A 27,983-nucleotide genomic window follows, 5' to 3' on the forward strand; every position below is an offset into this window, starting at 1 on the left:
CACACATGCACCTTCTCCATGGTTCTCTGAGGCACAGCAGTGGTGATGGCAGCAGGGCAGATGGCAAGCACACTGGGCAGCAGCGGTAACAAGACACAGGGGCACAGCCGGGCAGATAGCAGGTAAGCACAGAGACAGCAGCATGGCTTTCTTCACACGCTCCTCTGTCTCCCATTCACCCGACCTACAGCTGATCATTGGGTGGGGCAGCAGTCTGGCTTCCCCAACACTCTGGAGAGCCTCCAAATAGCTGTGGACTTGCAGGGAGAGCTTTGCATTGACTGGTGCCAGTGGGCAATTTAAAAGTTTCCGCCCGCCTTCGTGCCAGCCCAAATATTGGGGAAATAGCATCCCGAATGGGGACTGTGGCTGTGGGAGAAACGTAGGAAAGGACACCCCATGGCTATGGGCCCGCAGCTGTCTGCCTTCGCTCTTGTTCTGGGACTTCAAACAAAGCTTCTTGCTAGCTCCCTTAGCTTTCGCTTACTCTCATCCTCTTGGGGAAGAATGAGAGGGAGGAGGTTATGGCTTGCAAAAAAACACACTAACTGAAATGACTAATTGGACAACTTCACACTTATCCTGTTTGAAATGTGTGAGTCTTTTATGCAGAAATATTTATTTTTATTTTTTAAGGATTCTGAGTTTATTGCCTTCTCTTCATGGGCAACCAAAGAGGCACAGCTTGGAAATCAGGCCAGTCCAAAATAGTCAAGTAGCTCTACCACTCTATAGTCCTTATGCCAGTTTTTGTTTGCTGTTGATTGGTTGGTTATTTTGTGTGTGAACCTTCCCCCCGCCCCCCCCGGAGGGGGTGAGTGTTAGTAGTATTGAAAAAAGAAGTCCTCAGCATAAGTTCTTTGGATAGGTTTGTGATTTATATGGCTTAATCTTGAAATCTGATAAAAGGATTCTTTCAAGTAAAATGTAGCATAGAACTGCAGCCAGTTCTATACAATTTATTCCAAGTAAAGCCTTAAGAAACTAATTGGGGCTTACACCCAAGTAACTGCTGTGTGATAGGATTGCAGCCCAAGGACAAATCCCAGAAATGTTTATATTGTGAGAAAGAGTATGCATGGCCATATGTGTGAGAAGAAAGGAAACCAGTAGGCTCTGTGTGTGGCCAGATACTTTGTGGTATTTTCAAGTGGTGTGAAATGTATGTGAGCAGGGCTACCTGTAAATAGGTGCTCAAGATTCAAAACCTCCTCCCACATACACACACTGAGGCTATTCTCAGGATGGGAGAGAACTGGGAGCCCAGCCCGGTTTTCTCCCATCGTGAGAACCACCGGGCTCATGAGTGAGCCTGGTGGTTCTCTGGCAACTAGCCTGCCAAAGAAGCCCTCCCCTTAGCCCAGGTTAGCAGAGCGAGCGCTCCACTAACCCCGTTTTTCCAACCGTGAGTCGCCACGGCACAGTTCCGCACGGCGGTGACTCACGAGGAGACCCCTGCCGGGAGGCTAAAATGAGCCTCCCAATGTCGGGGGTCTCCCCTGCACGTCCCGCACACTTGCATGGGGCATCCTGGGACTTCCGGGAGCCAGGTGGCCCCCGATCCCTGCAGCCCCTACCGGCTCCATGACAGAGCCAGTAGTCGTGTGGGTGGCTGATCTGGCTGCCCAGCAACGAGTGGCTGCTTGTCTGTGGAGAGAGCGGCCTAAGCTCGTGTGTAGAGCCTCACTAAGTTGATCTTTTTCTAGGTTGACCTCCCCTGCATGGGGTGAGGAGGAGAGATTGCCAGGGAAATGGAGGTAATGCTGATAGAAGGGATGGAGCTACTGAAGGGAAGACGAGGCATGGGCACTTGAGAGGGAAAGAGGGCATGGCTACTTTCCACACTGACACCCACCATGAACCACACTAAAGGCAGGAGTCCTTTGCTCACAGCCAACCATAGGGTTAATTTAGCATTAAATAGCCAGCTGCCAAGTGTTGGTGTGAATGATGGAGATTTTGGTTGAGACAAGTAAATAATTTTACAGATGGAGAAAACCATGGGTTGGTGATTCCCTTCTTTTTAGCTTAGGGTTGTACTTGCCTATGGTTACCCCAGCTCCCTCCCCTCCGCCCCTCCTCCAGAACCAAGAATCAGCTGCCGCCACTGTTCTAACATTCTTTTCTCCTGATTCGAGAAGTCTGTGGTATTTAATTGTGTTCCTTCACACACACACATCCAGCACACAGAAATCTGAAATGGCACTTCTCTGAGTGAAAGCTCATCTCCACCCTTTCAAGCCAAGCGCATCTCTTTCCACCATTCCCATGACACTGGACCACCCTACCTGTACAGAGACATTTACCTGACAAAAGGGCAACATTACAAGTTTTGTAGATGGGCTCTTTTATTTTACTGCAATAATTTCTACTCTGCCTTTCTAATCCAGCTAGATACCCAAGGAAGTTTACAAATCCTTTAAAAAACTACAAGTATTTTAAAAACACATCAATGCTTTCTTAAAGACCACATCATAAGCCATAGCCATCAATCCATGGGTGGCAGGGAACAGTTTTAGTGAACCAAAGAGACCCAGGCTGGGAGCTGCAGAGTCCAAAAAGCCCCCTCCCTCTGTCATCCATTAGCCCTACAGCTTATTCCTGTTATGTCCTGCTTTGTCTCCTCCTCCTTTATAATTCCTAAATTAATGTTGCTGTTTAATTAAATTCATTAGCTCAGTTTATCTGGCTATATAAGCTGCCCCCTACCTCTTCCCCTTTTCCTGTCCCTCTTCATACACAAGCCACAGAGAAGAATTTCTTTATGGGCCATTAAAAGCTTAATGTTTAATTTATCGGTGCATTCTCAGGTGGGTGGGTTGGCTGGTCCCAATGTCAACACTTTTAATTAAATGAGAAAAGCTTTTGCACAGAAAAGGGGCCATGTCTCCAGCAGCTAATCAGGGAACCGCTGGGGTGAGGTCTCTACTCAGACAACATAGGCAAACATTGCTCTTCTCGCTAGTTGTGCGTGACACAAAAGGGAGAAGAGGATCCGGTGAGGGCTAGAGAGCTCACCCAGCTTCATGTGACGAGCCTACAGAGGCAGCACTGGCATGGGCTTTGCTAAAACCACAGCTGTTCCCAAACTTTCCCACCAACAGGTAATTCATCGGTGGAATTTCTTTCTGTGGGCACCTGCCGATTATACCTCAAGTTCTTCTCTGCAATGGCCCTTTGTGCGGCATTCTCTACAGCATGTACTGTCAGAAGTCCAGTGACTACAACCATCAATATCTGTCATTTTAAGGAAGCATCCTTTATTGCAAAGCATAGATGATAAGAATTAGAATACTCTCTTACTTCAGAACACTCGCCAAGCATTGTATTCTAGAAGTTTATTTGGCCAGGCCACTGGTAGCTTTTCTATCACTGGTGGCTGTAGGAAACTGTGTGCCTGCAGTGCAGAACATAGAATATGACTATGAATATGGCCCTGTCTAGGAGTACAGCATCCAAGCACCTCCTCCAACCAGTGGTTGCTGCTGGTGTCTGCCTTATGTTTCTTTTTAGATTGTGAGCCCTTTGGCAACAGGTATTTATCTTTATAAACTGCTTTGAGAACATTTGCTGAAAAGCAGTATATAAATATCCACTGCCGTTGTCATAATCTGGTTGCAACACAAGGAGAGATCAGAAGACAGCATGGCCCACAAAATGAGTTCTGCTGGGATCAGCTGCAATTTGGCTCCCCTCTCCTTCCAGGACTACCTCCTCAGTAGGCTTTCCACTTGGTCATTATGTAACTTGCAAATGTTGGTACTCGGATTAGCTTGTTTTCTTCTTCCTTCCTCATCTTCTTTTAAAATAGCATCAATTAGATTGTAAACCTGCAAGCAGAGCAGTTTTTTAAATCTATGTCCAGCACCTAGAACATTTTAGGCACCTTTTAAAAATCTAGAATTCAGTAGCCTGCACAGAATCCTGAAAAATTCTAATTTCTTATGACACCAGTCCATTTCTCCCTGCCCTTACAGGCCGACCCTGCCCCCACCCTCCAGCATTCTATACCTTAGAAAACGGCAGGGAATACTAGTACACTTGGGGGTTCTCAAAGGGCTTGAAGGACAAGTAAACTTGTTTCACTGATTTCAGTAAGGCTGCTTATGAGTAACTTAGTTTGGACGTGAGTCAGTAACTATAGTAACCTAGAGTTAGGTTTCCCTATCTAACACTTTTGTCTTTTATGTTCATGTGTGTGTTTGCATGTGTGTGCATATGCGCACATGCACACTTCTTACAGTTATGAGATGGACTACTAAAGTCACTGGCTTATATCCAGATTAAGTTACTTATAAGCAGTCTTATGAAATTAATGGGACAAGTTTACTTGACCTATTAATTTCAATGGGAGTGCTCATGAGCAACTTAAACTAGATGGAAGCCAGTGACTGGAGTAACCTGTCTCGTAACTATAACTTTGTGTGTGTGTGTGTGTACACACACACATACACACCTACCCCTGTGGGCTACCTGAGCTGAGGGTTTGCGACAGAAAGGATACACTTGTTAAAAAACGGTTTGGAACCCATTGTCTTAGAACAAGCAAGTGCTCTAAGGCAAATGATTAGAAGTAAAAAATACGATTACCTTGGACTGGCCTGGTGTGGGCACTTCAAGAGAGCTTCTCTGATTGCTGGGACTGTTGAAGGAGCAGCAGCAAACAATCTGTGAGGGTAATTTTAGTCTCGCTCCTACCTTCTCTACCAAAGACTGCCTACAGCCCACGTTTTAAAAGACCTACTGAGTCTTGGTTGGAGAGAGACTGCAGGAGGGAAGAAATCCTTTCCCCTTGACCAGAAGCTGAAGGCAACACTGCCTTGAAATGGACCAGGTGGGAACTTCTAGGCGTGTTTCTCATCTTAGTGGAGTCAGCACCACTACTGAGGAAGTGCCAATGGCACATCACCTCAGTGCAATGGCAGAGGTATCAGACCTCTCTTGGGGCTGCAAACTGGAGCACAGGCATACAACATGGCCCCACTATGCAGCAGGGTGAAGCAGGTCACATCAGCCTGCAAATCTGAGAGTGGCATTCACCCCCTGCTTGCTCACATTTGTTGCACCCAGCAGCACTACAGAGCTACCATTGGGAGTGGCAGCAGAGATTGACCGGGCTGGACATGGGCTCAAGAGTTGACCTGAAAGCTCAGCCCCTTGGACGAGCATCTGCTATGGCTGCTGCTCACCCATGCCTTGTAAGCTTACCCAGGCCCACTGGGGAGGCAGCACTGACAGCAGCAGAAGGTACATGCAGTGGCTCTTTCAGTGGTGGTGCTAAAGGAAGAATATCCACCTGCTGCCCAATTTGCTTTCTTAGCCATGCACCAATGGGAGTGGTGGGGTGCGGGGAGAGGAACATCCACCCACTGCCCAGGTAGCTTTCTTAGGCACCACTGGTGGGGGCAGTATGTGTCCCCATGCAATACTGGGGGTTCAACACAGGGCTTTAGCCCCAGCACCTCCTGACAATAACACTGACCATGGCCAACAGCAACCCTCTAGCCAGCCCAACAATTTGGGCAGCACCACTCTCACTCAAGCCCAAGGGTGGAATTCCCTTCTATGCCACCAAACAGCAGAGACTCAAACAACAGAGGTGGTACAGCCAGGTAAGTGGTGGGAGATGTGGTGTTTTTAATAAATCCATCTCTTGATCCAGGGCGCTTTCCAGACTAGCTGTTCAACAGCAGCAAAATGCCTCTGTTCAGGCAAGTTGTTCAGGCAAGTTGTTTTAATGAAAGGCGGTATATAAATGTAAAAATAGATAGATAGATAGATAGATAGATAGATAGATAGATAGATAGATAGATAGATAGATAGAAGTTGCATTTGAAATGTAAACAGCAGGGGGAGCAGTCCCGTGGAAACTAACAACCCCCCCCCCAAAAAAAACCCAATAACTTTCTTGTGTCAAATATACAATGTCCTATCTCTATATTGCAGCAATTAAATTCACAACAAGGCACTGGAAATGTGAACGGCACCCTGCTGTCCTTGTAGGGACTGTGGTCACAACACAGGAAGTTGTGTTGGAAGCACACTTCCAAGATACAATGTGACCCCATTGCAGGGTCTAATTTGGAAAGCACCTAAGTCAGCTTTTGAACAAGGTTTTAGATTAATCACAACTTAGTCTAGTCCTAGACTGGGAGAGGGGCAGACAGAGAGCAAGCTGAAGAACAGGGAAGTAGTCTGTATTTCTTTGCTGTGCTAAAGAACCAAAAGACTTTCATTAAAATCTTAATGTTGATTGTACTCCACTACCCGATCTGTGTGTGTTACAACCCTTCATTCTTTGGATTCTACAAGGGACATTTGTGCATTCATGAGGGAAACTGGTGCTCCATTTCAAGTGCCAAAATATCTTAGGTTGGCCAGAATATGAAACATTTTGTTGAACTGTTAAGAAGTCTGGGAAGATGCATTTGTCAAGGAGAGAAAAATGTTTGACAGTGGAACTGCCTGCCTCATGCAGTGGTGGACTCTCCTTCTCCATAGGTTTTCAAACAGAGGCTGGAGGACCATTGTTCACAGATGCTGTAGCAGTTTCCTCCAAGGTCTCTTACAATGAACATTTTATGATTCTCCCCTCCATCCCATCACCCACCCAGAGCTTCTATACAGGATTTACAGGTCAGGGGAGAGAGGGTGGTGGAAGAAGATGGGATAAAAGGAGAAAGGAGTTGAGACAATTAAGGTTTCTTATTCCTTTGATCTTGCTCCTAGCTTCACTGATGTAGTTCACATCTCCTAGTTTCTCTCTGACTCAACCTTGCTCCTTGTGAATGCCAAGTTAGTTCAAAGTAAAACAGCTCTTCTCCACAATTTTGGTTGTGGAGGAACAAGCCAAGGTTTGTGGTCTGTGTGCAAGAGGCAAGTGAGCCTATATTGCCCTGCGTATTCAATCCAACAACAGCCTTGGAATGAAAAGTGAGGAAATGGGCCTGCCATCGTACACTGAATGTTGTTTCTTTTTGTGCAGGTAACCAGTGCAACCAATGATTACGTGGGATCTAACCTTGATTACATGGGAGAAAGATTAGGGATTCTAGTGGTGTGCAATGGCCCACCCCGCTGATTTACTGGCTGAGCGCAAAGAGGTAGTCTCAGGCCTGATGTTGGGAGCAGAGTTCCCTCTAACAGCGATTCCCAGATGTTGTTGACTACAACTCCCAGAATCCCCAGCTGCAATGGCTTTTGCTTGGGGATTCTGGGAGTTGTAGTCAACAACATTTGGGAATCCCTGTCAGAGTGATCACTGGTTGGGAGTCCTTGGGAGTTTTGATGCAGAGGGATTTCAACACTCACACTGTAGCCTTGTCAGGTTGCTCAGGATCTCACAGCCTCCATGGATATTAGGAACACCAACAAAGTTTGAGTGGGAAAGCTCTCCAAAAGCACACTTCTTCTGCTCAAAAGGGACACCTGATCTGAAGTTGGATCCAAATCCACTCAAGTCTCAATCAGGCTTGAGATCGGGTTCACCTTCCAGTCATGGGAACGTAGGAAGCTGCCTTATACAGAGTCAGACTATTGGTCCATCTAGCTCAATACTGTCTACATTGATTGCCAGCAGCTCTTCAAGGGTATAGGCAGCAGTTTCTCCCAGGCCTACCTGAAGATGCCAGAGTGTGAACCTGAGACAAGCAGATGCTCTACCACTGAATGACGGCTCCATCCCCTAAGGGAAATTGTCTTATAACAGGCAGTGCTCACAAGCAGTCACCCATTCAAATGCAAACCACAGTGGGCACTGCTTAGCAAATGGGACAGCTCATGCCCGCAACCCCAAAACTGGCTTAATCCTATCAAATTCCATGCAGCTAGCCCTCCCGGTCAGTTCCCCTACCTTTCACAAGCAGAAAACCACTTACCCCTGTGAAGAGATGATTGGGTAACATGCAGTGGAAAGGCTCACTCACTCAGCCGGCCTTCACACCTGCCAGACTCCCAGGCTTCAAATTATGCTCCCAAGCATGTTCAGCAAAGTCCATTCTTGCCAGTACTGTGGGATTTGTAGTTTTCAGTGCATGTTCAGAAACATAATTCCCACTGCAAAACCTGGGCAGGTAAGTGGAAAAGCTGGCAGGCAAATCTGTCCCTGAAATCTCTTGCCACTGGTTCCCACCACTGATTCCCCCACGTCCCTCCAAATATAAGCTTTGCTCCTTGTAAGAGGAAGAAGGCTGTAAAAAACCATCTGATTTGGTTTAAAAACAAACTAAAACAAGCATTCTTTTTGAATGCTTACACTCCCTTCAAAGTTTCGAAACTATTCAACAGGAATGCTCTCAAAACCCAGATAGGTTTTAAGGCAAGCCAGAATGGTGATGGTTCTTTAGATCCCCAAGGCCAGGTTATTATGAGCCCTACACATGAGAAAGGTCATTTGCTAGATTTAATGGCTGACATGCCACACATTCCGGTGATGGCATTTCCGACCCACCAGGGCTGCTACTCGCGTGAAAGGCAGAGCCAATGGTTTTGTGGAGGCGGGCAGTTTGTCACGACCTAAAAAGTGCACAGACACTTGCATTGCGTGACATCCATTGTTTCCAACAGAAGTAGCACTGTGGGTGTGTGCTGTTTTTGGTCACTGGATAACTGTCTGCCCCCGCAACCCCGCCAGGGCTGCCTTCCATGTATACAGCAGCTCTGGCGAGTCAGACATGCTGGTATTGGATAGGACTGCACAAGATGTCAGTCACTGTTTCACACTGGGCGGGATTCTGATGACCCAATGATAGGAAGCACTGAGGCTATACCTTTGCCATAGTCAGACCACTATCTTAAGGTGTAGTTGAAGGTAGCTGGCCAGCTTCAGATGGGTATGGAGCCTATTAACATGGCTTGCCCCCCTACCCAGAGACTGATGGAGCCTACTGGATTCTAGAATGCTCTGGGGGATACAGTTAAAGGGGACTGTAGATGTTCTGAACAATTTGTGGAATAGATGGCTGACCAGGGCAGATTTTATTAACTAAACATGCAGGAGCAGCTCTGTCAGCTGTGAATCTGCGGTCAAATGGAAGAGGTTAAACAGACAACATACAGGTAATGCTGGAAGGTAATCCTAATGCTCAGGCTGGGGGCTTCTAATGACAAAGGGAAGAAGAGTTTCTCTGTTGGTTCAGATTGGGAGCCTAGGGGTGCCTCTGGGCCTACCTTCACTCCTGGATAGCACTTATCTGCCAGTGGTTTGCCAGGAGTACCTTTTATCAACTTCATCTGTTATATATAGGTCGTATCCCCTTCTGCAGAAGAGAGTACCTGCCATAAAAATCCTTCTTTTCTTTTCTTTTCTTTTCTTTTCTTTTGTAATGCTCTTTACTCTGGAGCTCCAACTAGTGCAGAATGCTGCTGTCTGCCTCTTAATAGATGAATAGTAGAACATATTCAGTCTATTCTGCCGCAACTGCACAGGCTCCCAATGAGCCTCCAAGACCACCTCAAAGTGCTGCTTGTTACATTGTAAGCTCATCATGGCCTGGGACCAACATACCTCAGAGACCATCTATATAGTCATCCCTCACAAATCAAGGTTTTCCAAATTGCAGTTTTGATTTTTGAACATGGGTGACTGGGAAATTGTGACTGGTCTTGCCAATCACGGCCCAAGTATCCGTGGTTGGTGAGATTTTTTAGTGTTGGGGGTGTATGTTTCATGATTGTGGGGGATTCAGAGGTTCAATCTGCTCATTCCTCTTGCTGACCCTGCTGACTCCTTGCAATTTAAAGTGCCTCTGAACTATTGGGGTGGGGGTTTCAAAATTTTTCCTCCTCTGACTTCTTGGCAATTTTATGGGGGTTTTGCCGGTTTTCTAGTATTTTTATTTATTTATTTTAAGGTATTTTTTGTTGTTTCAGTTCCCCTAACCGCCTGTTTCCCATTGGTTTTAATGCCTCGCCAACCATGCATTTGCCAATTGCGGGGGTTTCCAGGAACGGAACCCTCATGGTTGGTGAGGGATGGCTTTACTGTATTACGTTATTACACATAATGCAAGGGAACACTGGTGGGGACTAGGTTTTTGCAGTGCTACTGCTGTTTATTGAATTGTATTTAATGTATTATTGTTGTACTGCTTAGTTTCTGTTGGAAGCTGCCTTGAGCTTTTGAGATGTACGTTATGCAAGCTATCTATCTAAATATTTCTCTAAGGTATACTTGTCGCTAATCCCATGCGTGGCAGCTCTTACGAGAGTTCGTGAGTTAGCTGTCAACAGGGGGAGAGGAAAGTGGTGGTGGCGACGGACAGGCTTGCGGGTGAGACAGGAAACAAAACAGCGGCAGGTGCGGGGGGCAGAAAATGGCAGCGGCGGGCACGAAAAGAAAATAGCGGTGGGTGGGAGAGAGAACAAGAGGCGCAGATGCTCTGTGCCCAACCCAGCTAGTAAATAAATATTAGCAAAGATGCTCCCACGATACTGCCCACAAAGCAGTTTTGACCCAGGTTCTTACTTAGATTGTTCTGACTAACTATCCTTAGTTAAAGCCATGACAAAGCACTGAGCTAAGAGCAGGTGGATATCAGTCAAGCTCTTGGCTTAGCACCAGTACTTCTGGAGTCCCAGGGCTAGGTTCTTCCATGTGAGTTTCCATTCTCAGACTTGGATCCCTTGTCCAGAATATCCTGGAACGGGGGTATGAAAGTGGGACAAGCCAAGAAAATGACACTCTAGACCCATCTTTCCAGGGGCACAACCCCAAGCCCACTTGGGGCAGTGTCGCCTAGCAAATTGCCCCTACAGGGTTTGACAGGCCCCATTTGTTCTATCCTTGGGTACTTCTCCCCATACGGACAGACTTTTGCCATTATTGCAGGCACTCCAGGAAATGGCTGGCAGACGGAACCTCGCTGAACTGTGGCCGTTGTGCCTGGCAGCAGCTGCCCCCTGACACACTAAGCAATTGGGATTTGCTTCCAAATATAAAACAAGTGCCCTGTTCAGAGATGGGGGTCTTCTTTCCTTAACTACCTCTTCACATTCTCCCGTCAGAGCTAATCTCTAGTGCGTCCACGCCTCACACGACTCCCTCCTGACATGGATCCACTTTAATTACACAGCTAAATAACAAGCAGGAAATATTAGAAATGTGAAGGGGAAAAGAAAGAAAAGAAAGAAAGAAAGGAAAAAAAACCACACACAAAGCAAGTTTGCTAGGGCTGGCCGTTGGCTCGCCAAGCTGGAGAACAGAGCAGTGATGGCACTGTGCCGCTCACTAAAAGCATGAGTGTCACTAAATCAATAATTCATTTACTTTAATGAGATAAGTACTTTGAAAACTAATTGCAAACCTGCTCCATTTACTCCAACCCCGGTTATAGGCCTTAATGTAAATCGCACAAGTGCCGCTGGAGGAAAGAGCTGGGGGAATCATGTGTCATCTTTCTCCCCTCTTCTAAGAAAGAGAAATATCCGTCACACACAAGAGAGAGCCTCTAAGTAAGCGCTTCAATCAATCAAGGCGTCTGTCAGAGCCCCCACTTTGGTGTGCCATCCACACCTCAGAGAAGTATTGGAACACGCAGTGAGAGCCCAAGAGGAACGTAGCACATGGCCAGGAGGAGAGGTCTACAGACCCTCCCGGGGATGAAGGGTGGTTGGAGTGCAGCACAAGGCAGCTGGGCACAGCAAGGCGAGATGCTCGAAAGCGTAGCACTGCTGCCAGCTGTTGCTTTAGATTAACTCAAACAGCCACACCCAGCCACGAAGTGCTCTGCAGCAGGCACTGACTGCTGTAATGCAATGGATGCTGGGGAGCAGACCCAAAGAGAAAGCTGGCAGGACCACTGATTCACCGGCATCTCCCTGTCGACACACACCTTGGAAACTCAGGGCCTAGTCACATAATCCTCCCAAGCCCTGGACAACTCCGGCTTTCACTCAGCCTCTGCTGTCTTCCAGCTGGATCAGGTAGTCATGTCCACAGTGCTACCAAATGCTGAACTTGCACATCAGCTTTCAGTGTATCTCCAGTGGCCAGACAAAAGGCAATTCAGGCTGAGTGTGAGGCAGTAGCATGTGTACATCTGCCTTGCTGCAGGCTGATACAGAAGTCAATGCTGGGTAGTGGAAATGCGCGGCTGCCATGGACTGAAGAGATCATAAGAATGGACCCACAGAAGGGGGGGGGCAACCTTTGCTGTGAGAATGACCAGTAGTGGCTGGGTGATATATCTAAGCAAGGCAGATGCAAGGAAACAACTAACACCCTTAGTGCTAGTAGCTACCTTAGAGAGATAAACGTCTGGCAAGTCCTGGCAATGGACAATTTATTAGTTTCTTGTTAAAGAGCCTAATAAATTTCATAGTGCCTTCATGCCATTTTTAGAATTTGAAAGGTGGGGGGGAGAATGGATGATGTAGCAAAAAGGTTAGCCAGACAGAAATGGTTTTATTTAATAAAGGATCACGTTAAAGATTGAATATGTGCTTTAATTTGTATTATAATTTTTAAAGTTTGCATATTACATTAATTATACATCAAATCCTCAAAGAATTTAGTTGGCAAAAAAACTCATTTTGAACTAATGAGACTTGTGCTAGTGGGTTGTGTTGTATCTTTGCAAGAAAAAATGAAATTAAAAAAATGAAAAGTGGGTATCTATAAAAGCAAATGCTGTTCTGGGATGCTCATAAAGAAACATCCTACAAGACCCATTATATATTAGGGTCGATTCTGCATATTCTTCAGTTTGCCTTATGCATGCTAGCTCCAAACAGGAATAAAATGCCTGGTGTAGTTGCAGAGGCTGAGAATGTGAACTGGGAATGTCCCAAGTTCAAATCTCATCTTAGGTATGAACTCACTGGGAGGCCTTAGGTAAGCTACCCTCAGCTCCCACTCTCCAACTTAATGGTAGTAATACTAACATGGCTATAAAGCATGGGTAGGCAAACTGGCCCTCCAGCTGTTGTTGAAGTACAGCTCCCATCATTCCCAGCCACAAATGATGGGAGTTTTAGTTCAACAACAGCTGGAGGCCACGTTTGCCCAGCCCTGCTATAAAGTAACACAGGAGTGCTATATAAACGCTACAAGGATGATCCAGTCTCCCACTGCCGAAGCTTCTCCTCTGCCAGCAGCTTTCAGGAGAGACCTTGGACAGCAGTGCTCACAGAAGGGCTGAGCATCCTCTATAATAAAAGGCTAAAGTGTAATCTCGTGTCTGCCCGTGTCTTTCTCGGCCGTTCTGGGCATGCGCTCCGCGCATGCCCAGAACGTCCGAGAAAGATATGGCCGCAGGCACCAGGCGGCCATGTTGGCTCCCAAAGCGAAAGGAGGAGAAGCGGGGACTGGGGAGGGCAGAGGCGGCAGCGGCAGGGCCGGCCCTGCCGCTGAAGTGGCTGTATGGCGCTTGGTGGCCATGAGGGAGCAGAGTCCAAAAGATGGCTGAGATTTGGATGGCTGCGGCGGCGAGTGGGGCCCATGGCGGCGGCGGCGGGGTGACGGTTGGTGGTTGCAGGGCCGGCCCGGCAGCGGAAGGGCAGCCCGCAGTGGGCCCCGATACCAGGGGCTGAAGGTGGGAATGGGGGAGCGGTGGCTGTCCAGCAGCAGCCCGCAACGATGAACAAGCGGCGGCAGTGGCCACGGCAGGCCACATGGTGTGGCGGGCCCCCCGCGGCCGGCATTGGACCCTGTCGCCGCCTCCTGCTGCTGCTTCGCCACCGCTTCCAAAGTAAACTGTTTGCCGCCCGGGAGGAGGAGCGGCGGGCCGGTGGGCGAGGGGAGGGGCAAGAGGGAGTGGGCGAGGGGGAAGGGCAAGTGGGAGTGGGGCAGGGGAAAGGGGCAAGAGGGACTGGGACAGGAGGGTGAGAGGGAGGGGAGGGTGAGAGAGAGGGGTGGGAGGGGGAGGGAGGGAGGGCAAGAGATTGGGGTGGGAGGGAGGGGAAGAGAGGCAAGAGTGTGGGGCCAGAGGAGGCGGTGGGCCCAGCCGGGTGGAGGAGAGGGGAAAAACGTAACCCAACTAGCGCCCGTTAATTTAATGGGCTTAAAATCACTAGTATTCAACAATGAACAAAGGAGAAAGCACAGATTGGGCCTTCAGTATTATTTCTGGTGACACTCTACAAGTACCATGACACTGAAAAGCCAATAGGATTTTAGTATAGGTGTTACCAGAAGTGCCTCCCCATTTCATAATGTGGGCTGGGCCTTGTGACATACTATCCCTGTCTTTGACTGTATTCTCACAATGAGAAGGATAATGGTTAAAGAGTTAACTCTGATCAGAGAGTCCCACACACTTCTGCAGAGCATGAGATGAGAACCTGGAATTTCCAAAATATCCTGGTTAGCATGCGGAGGGTGACTAGCATTTAACCAGGATCCAAACTCAGTTATCTATCCTGCTTAAATGCTGCTTAATCTCAGTGATTTAACTGGGATAGCCCAGAAATTTCGGGTTCTTGCGTCACACTCTGCAGGAGCACACAGGGCTTGCTGATCATGGTTAACTTTTTAACTGTGATCCTTCTCCTCATGAGAACACAGCCTTTTTGGATTTGGGGGGGAACTCCCCAGTGCATGAAATTGTACATTATATGAAAAACAATTGTTTCCCAAGAACACCATGGGCTTCAGTTGAAGACAGGAATAATAATAATAATAATAATAATAATAATAATAATAATAATAATAACTAAAATGTTTAGAAATAACTGTTGTCAGCAAAAACATTCAGATATATATTAAAAAAGCAATGAGCATGTGGAGTACACAGTTAACAATCAATGGTGAGACACTTGGACAGGTTAGCATTAGAAGAGGCATTTTCCAAGGGGACTCACTATCCCCTCTGTTGTTTGTAATTGCCATGACTCCACTTTTACAAATACTAAACAAAACAGGCCTCAGATACCAAACATCTAAAACATCAAGTAAAATAATGCTGTACATGGACAATCTGAAGTTGTATGGAAAGTCCCAGTCAGAAATCGAATCACTGCTAACCACTGTCCGTATATTCAGTAGCGATATAGCAATGGAGTTTGGACTAGACAAGTGTGCTGCATTAATAATGAACAGAGGGAAAATAAGAAAAACAGAAGGAATAGAACTGCCCAATGGAAGCAACATCAAGAACCTGGAAGAGAAAAAACATTACAAATACTTGGGCATTCTCCAGGCTGATAACATTGCACACATTAAAGTTAAAAGAAAAATTGGAAGTGAATACATCAGGAGAGTTAGAAAAATCCTCAAGTCCAAACTCAATGGCGGGAACACCATACACGCCATAAACACCTGGGCTACACCTGTTATCAGATACACTGCAGGAATAATAGACTGGACCCAGGCAGAGCTAGAGACGTTAGATCGTAAGACCAGGAAAATCATGACCATCAATCATGCTCTGCACCCCCGCAGTGATGTCGATAGGCTATACCTCCCTCGCAGCTCAGGTGGAAGAGGAATGTTGCAGGTCCATCAAACAGTAGAGGAGGAGAAAAGAGGCCTTGAAGAATATATCAAGGACAGTAAAGAAGATGCACTTCAAATGGTCAATAATGAGAAACTATTCAACACCAATGAAACCAAGCAGGCCTACAAGAAAGAACAAGTCAAGAACCGAGCAGGAAAATGGAAAAATAAGCCACTGCATGGTCAATATTTGCACAATATAAGTAGAAAATCAGACATTACCAAGACCTGGCAATGGCTTCAGAATGGCAACTTGAAGAAAGAAACTGAGGGTTTAATACTGGCTGCACAAGAACAGGCACTAAGAACAAATGCAATAAGAGCAAAAGTCGAAAAGTCAACCACAAACAGCAAGTGCTGCCTTGTAAAGAAGCAGATGAAACAGTGGACCACCTAATCAGCTGTTGTAAAAAGATCGCACAGACTGACTACAAACAAAGGCATGACAAGGTAGCAGGGATGATACACTGGAACATCTGCAAAAAATACAAGCTACCTGTAGCCAAAAACTGGTGGGACCATAAAATGGAAAAAGTGGTAGAAAATGAAGATGCAAAAATATTATGGGACTTCTGACTACAAACTGACAAACATCTGCCACACAATACACCAGATATAACTGTAGTTGAGAAGAAAGAAAAACAAATTAAAATAATTGACATAGCAATACCAGGGGATAGCAGAATAGAAGAAAAAGAAATAGAAAAAATCACCAAATACAAAGATCTACAAATTGAAATTGAAAGGCTGTGGCAGAAAAAGACCAAAATAATCCTAGTGGTAATTGGCACCCTAGGTGCAATTCCAAAACAACTTGAAGAGCACCTCAACACTATAGGGGCCACAGAAATCACCATCTGCCAATTACAAAAAGCAGCTTTACTGGGAACAGCCTATATTCTGCGACGATATCTATAATAACAGCAACATCATTGACAATAAAATTCTGGCATCCCAGGTCCTTGGGAAGGGCTCGATGTCTGGATAAAACAAACCAGTCAATAACACCTGTCTGACTGTGTAAACAAGAAATAAATAATAATAATAATAAAATAATAATAATAATAATAATAATTATTATTATTATTATTATTATTATTATAGATTAAGTCATAAGAAACATTTCAGATTATTGGAGCAGCTTTGCAGGAAAAGATAGCAATGCAAGTTGTGGCATTCTAGCCCAGGTAAAAGGCAATCTTCAAGTAGACATCAAACCCATGATTCTAAGTGTGGGTTCAAACATGCATATAAATTATATGATTGTCTAATATACGATTAGCTATGAAGGATCAATATGTGGGGAGCAGAATTAGACAGAGGTCAGGAGCAACACACAGAGGTCCGAGGTGGGACCAAATAACACAATTCTCCCCCCCTCCCCGGCAGTTGATTCTACACTAATGTGGCATCTGAATAGCGCTGTTAACACATGCAAATATATGAACTGTTCCTATTGAGAAACATTGTGGACTTGTGTTCGACTTGACATTGGATACTAGGAAAGTTCTATCTGTATTAGTTAATTCCTGATGGTTTCTTTATTCATCCAAGTCAGAACTTGATGCTACAGCCAACATATGAATTGGCCTACAATAATGATAGTCATATGAAGCACAATGCAAAACTGACTGGCACTGATGCCCATGTGGCAGGCAGCCCCAGTACGGCATTGTACATCATGCGTGCCAGCATTCATAGTTATAGAGAATAGTTAAGATAAGTAACTAGAAGATTTTGAAACATTAGGAGAGACAACATATTTGTGTGTGTGTGCATAAATGCACACATACACTTGTACATGTATTTTAAACCAATCTCACTATTTTGGACATTTTGACTTAACAGTGTTCCAAACAGAGCCCTCAAAAGCATGGCAAGAAAATCACTTTGGTGTCAAACTGACAGGCTCACTACTGAAGACACAACAAAGTTGGGGGCTGGGAGGAAGGTTCAACACAATTCATCAGCCTGGACACAAGAGTCATGATACTTCTTTCTGAACACAGGAACTTTACTCCCAGCAATCACACAAACAAATCCCACTTGTGTTTATCTGGGTATCATAACTATGGACATCACCAACGTTGGATTTTATTTTGCTCAGAACATAGATTTATGCAGCTTGTAATGCTAATTGGATTCTAAATCAAGTGCCATGGTATGTCCACAAGAGATGTTCTGCGGCTCAGACTGTAATTTCTGGATGTGTGCTTCCTTTCCTGGTATCTAGAACACTACAACAGCAGTATCCCATGCACCAGAGACCCTGGGTCATGTAGTTTTCACCATATGCGACATCTACACTAGATTCGAGTGCTCTGGAAAAACGATATTTCCTAGTATCTCTGATACCTAAGATGCTACTGTTGGTGTGTTCAAGGTACTAGAATGGGAGATCTTCCTGCTGCAGCTGCTGCCGCTGCCACCACCACATAAGTGTGAAGGGACTGTATGTAATGAACGAGGCATGATTCAAGTATTTCCAGAGGAGTTGGGGGAGGAGGTATCTGGACACTGTCACTGTGCCAGCAATGTTGTCAGGAGTGTGATTGGGTTCAAATTGTTTGGGGGGAAAGTAAGTTCTGATTTTATATTAGTTTTTTTGTTTTTGTAAAATAGCTCAGTTTGTCAAGCCCAATTCCAAATCAAGCATAGAGGAGTTCACCCATCACTAATCATAACTTTGACCTCAACCATTAAAAATAGCAAATAGACTCTTCTAGCACTACCAGATCTCTGTTTCGGTTTCTGCAGATCAATCCGTGAGAACCCTCTGAATTTTTGGAACCACAGAAATGTTTAGAAGCGGAGCCATGGCACCTAGGAGGTAGCCAGTTCAGTTCAGTTCAACAATCCTTTAAACAATGCAGTACTCAGAGATAAAACTGGTAAAAACAAACAAGGCATTTAATAGGTAAAAGGGCAGTTTGGGTTGAAATGAAAAACAAGCAAGCAACATTAGCAAAGAAAGTAAAAAATATATACAGCCTTAAGTCTGCTCCTGAAGTCCTCACCAACATGTACTAAGGACGCAGAATAGAATCCTACATTGCATGGCTCCCTCATCCATTGCAATGAGATACGATCCTCCCCATCTCTGGCAATTTTCAGAAAACACCTGAAAACACATCTCTTCAACCAGGCTTTCTCAGCTTTTTAAAACTTGTTTTTAAATTGTTTTGATTATTTAATTGTTGTTTTATGATGTTTTTAATTGTTAATCATTGTTTTATGTTTTATAATTTTTGTTTAATTATTAATTGATTTTAATTGTGTTTTAATGTAAACTGCCCTGAGCCTTTTGGAAGGGTGGTATAAAAGTTTTAATAATAATAATAATAATGATGATGATGATGATGATCAAAGGATCCATGAACCCCTCACTTGATCTGGACTACTAATTTTGTTCTTCTCCCTTGCTTTCAAATACTTCCCCCCAAAGATTCCCAAAGTGGTCTATTTTAGTTGGCCATGGTTCACTGGCATTATATGCTCTGCATTCCACCTAGGAGGACGTGCATCTATTCCAAAACCAGGTGAAGAATAGGGGTGTGCACAAAACTGGTGTTCCTGGTTCAATTCAAATTTGAACCAGATTCGGATGGACCAGTTCAGCACCGCGCCACTAGAACCTGACCAGTTCGAACCCGGCTTGGCTTGAATTCAAAGTGGCTCAGGCACAATTCAAGGTCCCTACCATGGAGTTAAAAGGGTTATTTTAATTTACTCATAGTGGCTGCAGGGGGGCAGCTCCCTCGACCCCCACCAGCCTCCCTTTGAGTGTCCAGGGCTAGCCTGGGCCTGATTAGGGGCTGTCTTCAGCCTGTTTTGGGCCTCTGCACGTGCGTGGAGGCCATTTGTTTGACCTCTGTGCATGCACACTGGTCATTTCCATGATCTGGGTGGAATGCCTGGAAGAAGGCCTGAACTGGCTCCTAACTGCCCTAGACACTTGGAGGGAGGCCAGAGGGGGTGGGGGGAGCTGCTGCCCCCACGCTGCTGTGAATAAATGTTTAAAACCCTTTAAACACCGTAGGAGGGGCTCCGAAGCAGGCCAGACCTGGCTTGCCGGACTCGGCTCAACCTCAGACCAAACTGGACCCGATTTGAAGTCAAACCTTTGAGCCGAGCGAGTTTGAGTGAGAGTTGGCTCAATTTCAAGCCAGCTTGCACACCCCTAGTGAAGAGTGACAAATAGTTTGCATGTGAGACAGAAAATAGTTTGCATGTGAGACAGAAAGATCCACAAAACAGCTTGCAAATGTAATGGAGTGGGCCTATGCCTTTCTGATAAGCCCTGTTTTTAGAGGTTTGTGCCTCAGATGAGTGCTTCTTCCTGAATGTAAACCTGAATGTAAACTCAATCCTGTACTGCACTCTGCCCACACATTCAGAATTTATTCCGCTGTCACGGCAAGAGAGAAGCCAGGTGATATCCGTTCTATGAAGCAGGAGAAGGGCGGAGCCGCCATTGAGCAAATGGGTTCAAAGAACCCAGGCCGCCAATGAAAAGGGCTGCTGGAGCCCCCATTGTGAATGACAACATGCACAAAGGGGGCGTGGCCCAATTGCCAGAAGGCCCACCCCAGTCTTGCCCCTCTCATTTCCAGACAGCGCTTGCTGCCTGACAGCATTTATTTCCCTTCCTCTCCCTTGCTGGAGGGAGATGGGGGAATGAGAGGGGGAATGTGCGCTCGGGGCTCTCCGGAGCCCGAGCCATGCCCCCGTGTGTGTGACGTCACGTGCATGGGGTGTTACTGGTGGGGCCGCCAGGCAGGGTGGCACACGGCTGGTTCCGCCACTGACTAGGAGGACCCCAGAATGGGGGGGGGGGGGCCTGATGTACAGCCCAGATTCTGACACTGACACCTAAGCTCCTTTCTGATGATGAAAAAAATCTCCATATAGGCTCTTTGAGAGGGCCAGCTATCTACTCAGCAGCTGAGATGGGGGGGGGGCCTGGATCTCATCTGAGCTAGTTGCCTTACCTTATCTCACATGTCTGGAACACCTTTTTGTTTCTTCCACAGTGGAAAAGAATTGGGGCCGTTTAAAATAACTGGGGCTTGTAAACTCGAAGGGGCTGAGGATTCATTTCACAACACTGAATTTGTATGCTACCATAGTTCTCATTTGTGGGAATGAAGCCGGGACACCAGATAGGCGAGGCCTGCGACTGAAGGAAACAATGGGAGGGTAGGAACAGAAGACACCATGGAGGAGGCAGCTGGAGATGACAGGATCATCCCAGGCAAAGGGGCATCCAGAAGGGAGCAGTGACTGGGAAAGTGGACACTTGACTGGCGAGGAAGAGGAAGGGGAACTAAGATGGTTCACTGGCACCTTCATTATGGTCTTTAGGCAGCAAGCGAAGGTGTTATTCATGCAGGCTTTTTCAAATTTTGAGTTTTAAAGTTAAAAACATTTTAAGTTTAAATGTGTAATGTTTTCAAGTTTCTGTTTTAATTGCATGCGTTTACTGGTTTGTTTTGTGAGCTGCTCAGAGAACATTTGTTTTGGGGCAATCATCTAAATAAATGCACGATACTCAAGCTATCTTGGGGCCTCCAACAGCCTTCCAGGTGGGCATGTGCTGATAACGAAACCCTGGTGTGGCCAGGAGCTCGCTCCTGCTTCCCCCTGAGCTAACGCATATTATGGCTCCTGCTGCTGTATGCAACACACCCAGGGGCAGGAAAAAGTACAGCGGTTCCTCCAGACTGAGAGGCAGACTGCTTTGCAAGCAGACACAAATGCTCCACAGATCTCTTCACTGCTGCTGCTCTTCTTGCCTGAGGGAAGAGGGTGGGGTGGGAAAAATCAATGGGTAACAACTCAATTAATCACATGGGGTGTTGGTAGTGGATGGGGATGGGGTAAATTGATTAGGATCCTCAATAAGGTCAGTGTGGCTGTCTACTCTGAGGGCAGGACCCCTTCATCATTACTTTATCTACAAGAGGTGCTGATGAGTGGAGGTCTGTGATTTTAGTGCTATTCCCAATGACTACAGTGAATGAACAGAAGCTATACATCTGCTCTAAAAAGTGAACTGAAATTCTGATTCCTCATCCCACTCCTTACAATCAGCCCATATTCGGAACAATTGTTACTCAACAGCTCCTCCAGATTTGGGGTGGAGAACAGGCCCTTGTGCATTCGCCAAATATATCTTTCTGTGCAAACAAATGTGCTGTGATACACAGCAAAAGGTAGGCAGGGATGTATGTGTGTGTGGCGGTTTCCTGGCTGTTGATGTGACCTGAGTGTGCCCCAGAGCGAGCATTTTTATCAGCTTCATCATTCTCTCTCCCATAGAGACTGATAGGTTCAAAGCACTCACTCCTCTGCCTACAGCTTAGTATGCATTCATGTTTGCAAGAATCGGCTAGATGTATGCACTCTGCACTATAAGAAACTGCACAGGGCTAATATTGCAAAGCTGTATCACAGAATACTTGAGTCATAACATTTTGCAGCTAATAGACTTGCGGGTCTGATGCTGGTAAAACAGTTCTGAGAACTGCTGAGAAGGCAAAAGTGATTAAGGAAAAATGATATTAAGGAACGCGCACTTCAGAAACAGGCAGATCATAAAAATGCATGATGCAAGGCAGCCTACAAGGGGCTTTTGCACAGTACTATACCAGCAAAAAAAGCACCAAACAAGCCAGTATTTTCAGTAATTTTCTCTGCAGGTGAGGGAAGGGCCATTCCAGAACAACTGCCCAGGATTATTTAGGAAGTTTAAAAAAAAAAAAAGAATTTCAGCACAACATCTAGAATGCAGAAGTGATACAGCCTCAAAGGGATCTGGATGCACGGATGGATAGACCATTTTTTCTGAGCTGATGTGTGTGCATTTTATGCAAACACAAAATAATCAAAACCAAAAATAGAAAACACAAACTCTGAAACCAGGTGAAATTATGTAGATCAAGAATATTTACAGACATTCCATTGGCACCAGGCACGGAGGGAGGCCAGCAGCAGCCCAGGTTCAGCCCACCACAACGGCCCCCCTAGCCCCACCCCCCTGCATCAGCATAGGTGTTTGCAGTGCAGCCAGAGTGTCTCAGGGAGAGCCACTCCAGCCGTGCTGCAAACGCAGCACTGGCCGATTCTTCTGAAGATTAAGAAAATAATCTGAAGGGTGTGGCCCGGGTTCTTTGAACCCATTCGCGCAATGGTGGCTCCGCCCCTGATCAGCACTGACTATGCTATCTCCATAGGGCACAAGCGAAGACATTTAGACCTTCACTGATTGGAAGAGACTGTAACGGCAATTTATCTCCTTTACTTTCAAATGCATAATCCATGCCTGTCATAACCAGGAAATGCATATTTTCTTGCACAAATGTTAGGAACTGGGTGCAAAATTCAGTGGCAGGCATCCTGATTAAAAAAGCGTTTGTGCTTCAAGGGGCTGTGGGGGCGCGGTGGGAGCCCTTGCACAAGAACCGCGCTCCAGATGGGCAATGCAGGCGCAGAAACACACTGATGACCCTCAGCCATGTGCTTCTGATATTGCACTGCCCTTCTGGAGCACTCCAGCCTCTAAAGCAGGCCTGCACAACATGCGGCCCGGGGGCCGGATGCAGCCCGCGAGGCCTTTTTTCCTGGCCCCCGGGGCTATTTCCTCTTCCTCCCCCTGCTGCTTAAAAAACACCTCCTCAAAAAAAAATTCCAGCCACTGCACGGCCGAGGAGATGGCTGCAGAGGTTCAGGTGTTCTTCCTTACCCTCCCCCATGGCAGCAGTGGCACATAGTGGCAGAAACCAGAGCAACACTCGGGTCTGCCTTTTGGCCTGGTGTTGCTTCCCAACTGCGAGGCGCGCCTGCGCCATTAAGTCTCTTAAGTCTCTCTCTCTCTCTCCCCCCCCCACCAAGACTGCTCCATTCTCTCTCTTTCTCCCTCCCACCCTCCAAGACTGCTCCATTCTCTCCCTCTCTCTTCCTCCCACCAAGACTGCTCAATTCTCTCTCTCTCTCTCCCACCAAGACTGCTCCATTCTCTCTCCCTCCCTCCCTCCCACCAAGACTACTCCATTCTCTCTCTTCCTCCCTCCCACCAATACTGCTCCATTCTCTCTCTCCCCCCCACCAAGACTGCTCCATTCTCTCTCTTTCTCCCTCCCACCCACCAAGACTGCTCCATTCTCTCCCTCTCTCTTCCTCCCACCAAGACTGCTCCATTCTCTCTCTCTCCCTCCCACCAAGACTGCTCCAGTCTCTCTCCCTCCCTCCCACCAAGACTGCTCCATTCTCTCTCCCTCCCTCCCACCAAGACTGCTCCATTCTCTCTCTCCCTCCCTCCCACCAAGACTGTTCCATTCTCTCTCTCTCTCTCCCTCCCTCCCACCAAGACTGCTCCATTCTCTCCCTCCCTCCCACCAAGACTGCTCCATTCTCTCTCTTTCTCCCTCCCACTAAGACTGCTCCATTCTCTCTCTCTCCCTCCCACCAAGACTGCTCCATTCTCTCTCTCTCTCCCTCCCACCAAGACTGCTCCATTCTCTCTCTCTCCCTCCCTCCCACCAAGACTGCTCCATTCTCTCTCTCCCTCCCTCCCACCAAGACTGCTCAATTCTCTCTCTCCCTCCCTCCCACCAAGACTGCTCCATTCTCTCTCTCTCCCACCAAGACTGCACCATTCTCTCTCTCTCTCCCTCACACCAAGACTGCTCCATTCTCTCTCTCTCCCTCCCACCAAGATTGCTCCAGTCTCTCTCTCTCCCTTCCACCAAGACTGCTCCATTCTCTCTCTCTCTCGCTCTCTCCAAGACTGCTCCATTCTCTCTCTCTCTCTCTCTCTCTCTCTCTCTCTCTTTCTCTCTCTCCAAGACTGCTCCATTTTCTCTCTCTCTCTCAGGCCAAGCCTCCTGCTGCATCCTTTCAATCTTTCTTTCCCCTTCTCCTTTCTTTTCCAAAATTATGAGAAGAGGTTCTCATTTCCCCCCGCCCTTAAAAGTGTTCCATGTTTTGTGTGATGATTTGGCAGAGGTGGAAAGGAAGAACAATGCATTTTATTATGTATTTTGTACAGATTGTATAATACCGTGTTTCCCCGAAAATAAGACAGTGTCTTATATTAATTTTAGCCCCAAAAAATGCACTAGGGCAATTAGCGGTACATCAGAAATTACTGCTAGGTCTTACTTTCGGGGTAGGTCTTACTTTCGGGAAAACAGGGTATTTATATTATTAGAATGAATTTTAATTCAACTTATTTCATATTAATTTAAATCAATCTTGGCCTGCCAGAACATCAAAAGTTATATATTGATTAAATTCATTTTAAATTCATTTTTAATTCATTTCACTTTAATTCAGTTGATTGGTTGATTAATTGATATTAAGTGTTACTCTAATAATCAGCACCCTAGGAATTGACCTCGGCCCCCATGAACCAAGTCACGGCTGGTTTCGGCCCGCCAGGTCATTTGAGTTGTGCAGGCCTGCTCTAAAGGCTCTTGTGCAACTGCACTTGTGCAGAGGGAGTTGAGCAAGGGCTCCGGCTGCACCCTTGCAGACTCCAGAAGCATGAGCGCTTCATTAGTTCATTAGCGCTTCATTAGCGCTCCATTAGTTCTGTAAACAGAGCATCTGCTTGGCAATGCAGAAGGTCCCAGGTTCAATGCCTTGACATCTCCAAGTTGGGCTGGGAAAGACTCCTGCCTGAAACCTTGGAGAAGTCACCTGCCAGTCAGGGCAGATCCACCAATGGGCTTGGTGTATGGCAGCTTTCCATGTCCCAAAAGATGCCCTACCCGCAGGGGGCGGGGGAAACAATCTGGTGTTATCTGACCCTCGTGGCTCAGCAGCAAATCTATTAAATAAATAAAGTAAAATGTTCACTGGTTTCTGAATTTCAAGGACAATGTTTTCAAGATCCCTGCAGAGAAGAGAAGCCATACAATAATTCCATTGCCTTTTTTGAAAAGGAAGTTAAAATACTTGCGTTTTTGATAACCAAGGGGCTTTAGTCGCAGCTAGAGAGATGTGAATAAATAAGAACCCAGAAGGGCTGCTCTCCCTGACTGCTCACAATATTCCTGGCAGAAAAGAGAAGGGTGGGAAAGCCCAAGGAGGGATGTAGATTTATGGCTGTGATGCAGGAAGCAGCTTGATGTGACCAGACTGTCCAGCTTTGTTGCCCAGAACATATATGCACAGCAAAGGGAACTAAGTGATCTGTGAGGCAGACTCTGAGTCACAGAAATCTGGCAAACCAAGAGAAAAAGCAAAAACCCAGAAAGCAAAGCAGGGTTTTCTGGTCTCCAGGAAAACCAAGAATATCTTATCAAGATTCTGTTTTCAAAAGAGGCAGTTACTGCAGATACAATACTTTCAAAGGCAAACTGAAGATATATGTGATGACTGAATAACAAGGCTATGCACATGACCGGCAGGTGGGCGGAGGCTGTGCTGAACTGATCTTCCCCGCAGACAATCCTTCTCTGCTGGTGAGATGTGCGGATTGCACTCCCACACAAACCACGCTGCTTGGAGCAGTGCAGATCTCCGGAGGCTGGGACAATACAATACGGGACAATACCCTTCGGATAACTCACCACGTACTGCACAATGAGCACGGTGCATTCGGGGAACACCCCAGGAGTCGGGTGCTCTGGGCGCCCGACTCTGTGTATGCGCAGCCTGAGGACACACAGAACCGCAGCGTTAGGGTTAAGAGTGCACTCATACCCTTAATCCTGGCTAAAGGCCGGGGTAAAAAGTAGGGTTAGGCGGTGTGGTAGTGCCCGGATTGGAAGCGACCCTGGCACTGCACACGATCAGCCTAACCCAGGTTGGGCTGCCCTAGCCCAGGTTAGGCTGCTCGCGTAAATCGCCTTAATGTCTCTTAGGACTGATTTACTCATTTCTTAGGGACAAACTAGTCATGGTAAAGGAGGGACATGAACAGTCTTCCAACTTATCTCAGGCTGCTTTCCCACCAGCAGAGGAAAATAGGGATCCCTGTAACTTTTCTCCCATGGGGAGAAACAGACAAAAGGTTGGAGGGGAAACACAGCTTAACCTTTTGGGTTAAACTTTCCAAGGCTTCTTTTCAGTAAAAAGCAAACAAAAAACCACCCCAAGCATCAAGAGACTGTCCATACATTTCCTCTGTGTCATGTTTAGCTTGACTCTTAGCAATGTCGTTTCTACTACCAAACCACTTCAGGCTCTTCGACTCTTATGCTGTTCTAGTTACATGTAAAAACTCCAAATCATATGGAGTGTTTCCTGTAACAGGGATTCCCAGATGCTGTTAACTACAATTCCCAATATCCCCAGCCAAAGGCCACTGCAGCTGGGGATGATGGGAGTTGTAGTTAACATCTGGGAATCCCTGTTACAGGGAACACTATCCATATGCTTCAGTTGTTCTGCATGAGTATGCCCACCCCAGTGATACACTTCCCAGTGGTGTGAGCACTGATGGCATGAATGAAAACACGCAGCAAGGCCAAACTGTGTGGCTTGAGGAGTTTTCATATATTAACTGAATGGAATCAATTGCTTGGAAGCAGTTTAGTGGCAGCAGCCATGTCACTAAGGTGCAAATTGGCCCTAAACTAAGAGATCAAATAGCTTGAGTGAGCAAGAGGCAGATTACTTATACTATGAAGTTATGGTACCAGCAAGATAACAGCAATATGCTCATACAATCAGAGACCGCCTCAAAACTGAGAGAAAGAGAGAAATGTTCTCTTTAAAAGAAACATGAGCCAAAGTAGGTTGTGGTCACATCATTGCTCCAAGTTTTGCAGCCAGCTTACCTGAGTAGCAACACATAGGTAAGCTGGGGTGACAACAGGGTTTCTGTATAAACAAATTCTTCCAACAGGGCATGCCCAGCTGTAAGAGTGAGGTTTGAAAGGGAAGGCTCTGAAAGGAGTTCACCTGTAAAGGACTGCCACCAACATGAAGGTGACCAATGCCATTCTTTGCCCGGAAGAGATACTTCAGGGTATAAAAAGTTCACTATCTTGAGAGGTCTTTGAAATGGATGCAATGACTATTCATAGAAGAAAATTAAGTTGCTGTGCAAGTCTGGAGGGACCATAAGACTTCACTTACAGTTGGATAAGTACCTTGACTAGCCTCAATGACACCACGGTGTTTACAAACAACAGCATGGCTTTAGGCTAGCCATGCAGAGGCAAAATGTGGAAGATCTTTGTTAGTCAGAAGGGAATACAGCTACAAAATCATACTAACTATATTTGAAGGCTGCAATTCCATGCACACTTACTTAGGATAAGACCCACTGAACTCGGAGGGACGAAATAAATATGCTTAGGGTCTGGCAACATGTCTACTTCATTACAACAGTATTTTAAAAGAATATAAGATTAACAGAGACATACCTATTAGTTTCAATTTCTATGTTTCTGATTCCATAGAATTCCTGCAAAGATCGATATGACGAAGTCTGTACTGCTTCCTTCCTGCACCTCATCTAAGGCTGTCAGGAGAACGTGTGTGTGTGTATAAGAATGCGTCCACACTAATATTTTAAAATGTCATTTCACTTGTC

General features: G+C 46.2%; 1 protein-coding gene and 1 long non-coding RNA gene across 10 annotated transcripts in view; one reads left to right on the plus strand and one right to left on the minus strand.

The window, feature by feature from the left end:
• The window catches only part of RBFOX3 (RNA binding fox-1 homolog 3), a 463,533-nt gene that overhangs the window by 120,764 nt on the left and 314,786 nt on the right, over positions 1–27,983 (minus strand). The window contains exon 1 of one of the 9 annotated variants that reach the window (XM_053291965.1): positions 27,814–27,893. The exons of 7 other annotated variants lie outside the window; for them this stretch is intronic. The gene's annotated coding sequence lies outside the window, so the exon portion shown is untranslated. Of the gene's footprint in view, positions 1–3,711; positions 3,733–27,813; positions 27,894–27,983 lie in introns of those variants that run through there. One more of the 9 variants, XM_053291964.1, reaches the window with a different exon arrangement.
• On the plus strand, positions 1–27,983 carry LOC128343236 (uncharacterized). The gene is made up of 2 exons (XR_008315401.1): positions 1–122; positions 27,850–27,983. It is a non-coding gene; the product is annotated as an uncharacterized LOC128343236 (long non-coding RNA).

Source organism: Hemicordylus capensis, chromosome 2, assembly GCF_027244095.1.
Source record: "Hemicordylus capensis ecotype Gifberg chromosome 2, rHemCap1.1.pri, whole genome shotgun sequence".
In the NCBI taxonomy this organism is placed as follows: domain Eukaryota; kingdom Metazoa; phylum Chordata; class Lepidosauria; order Squamata; family Cordylidae; genus Hemicordylus; species Hemicordylus capensis.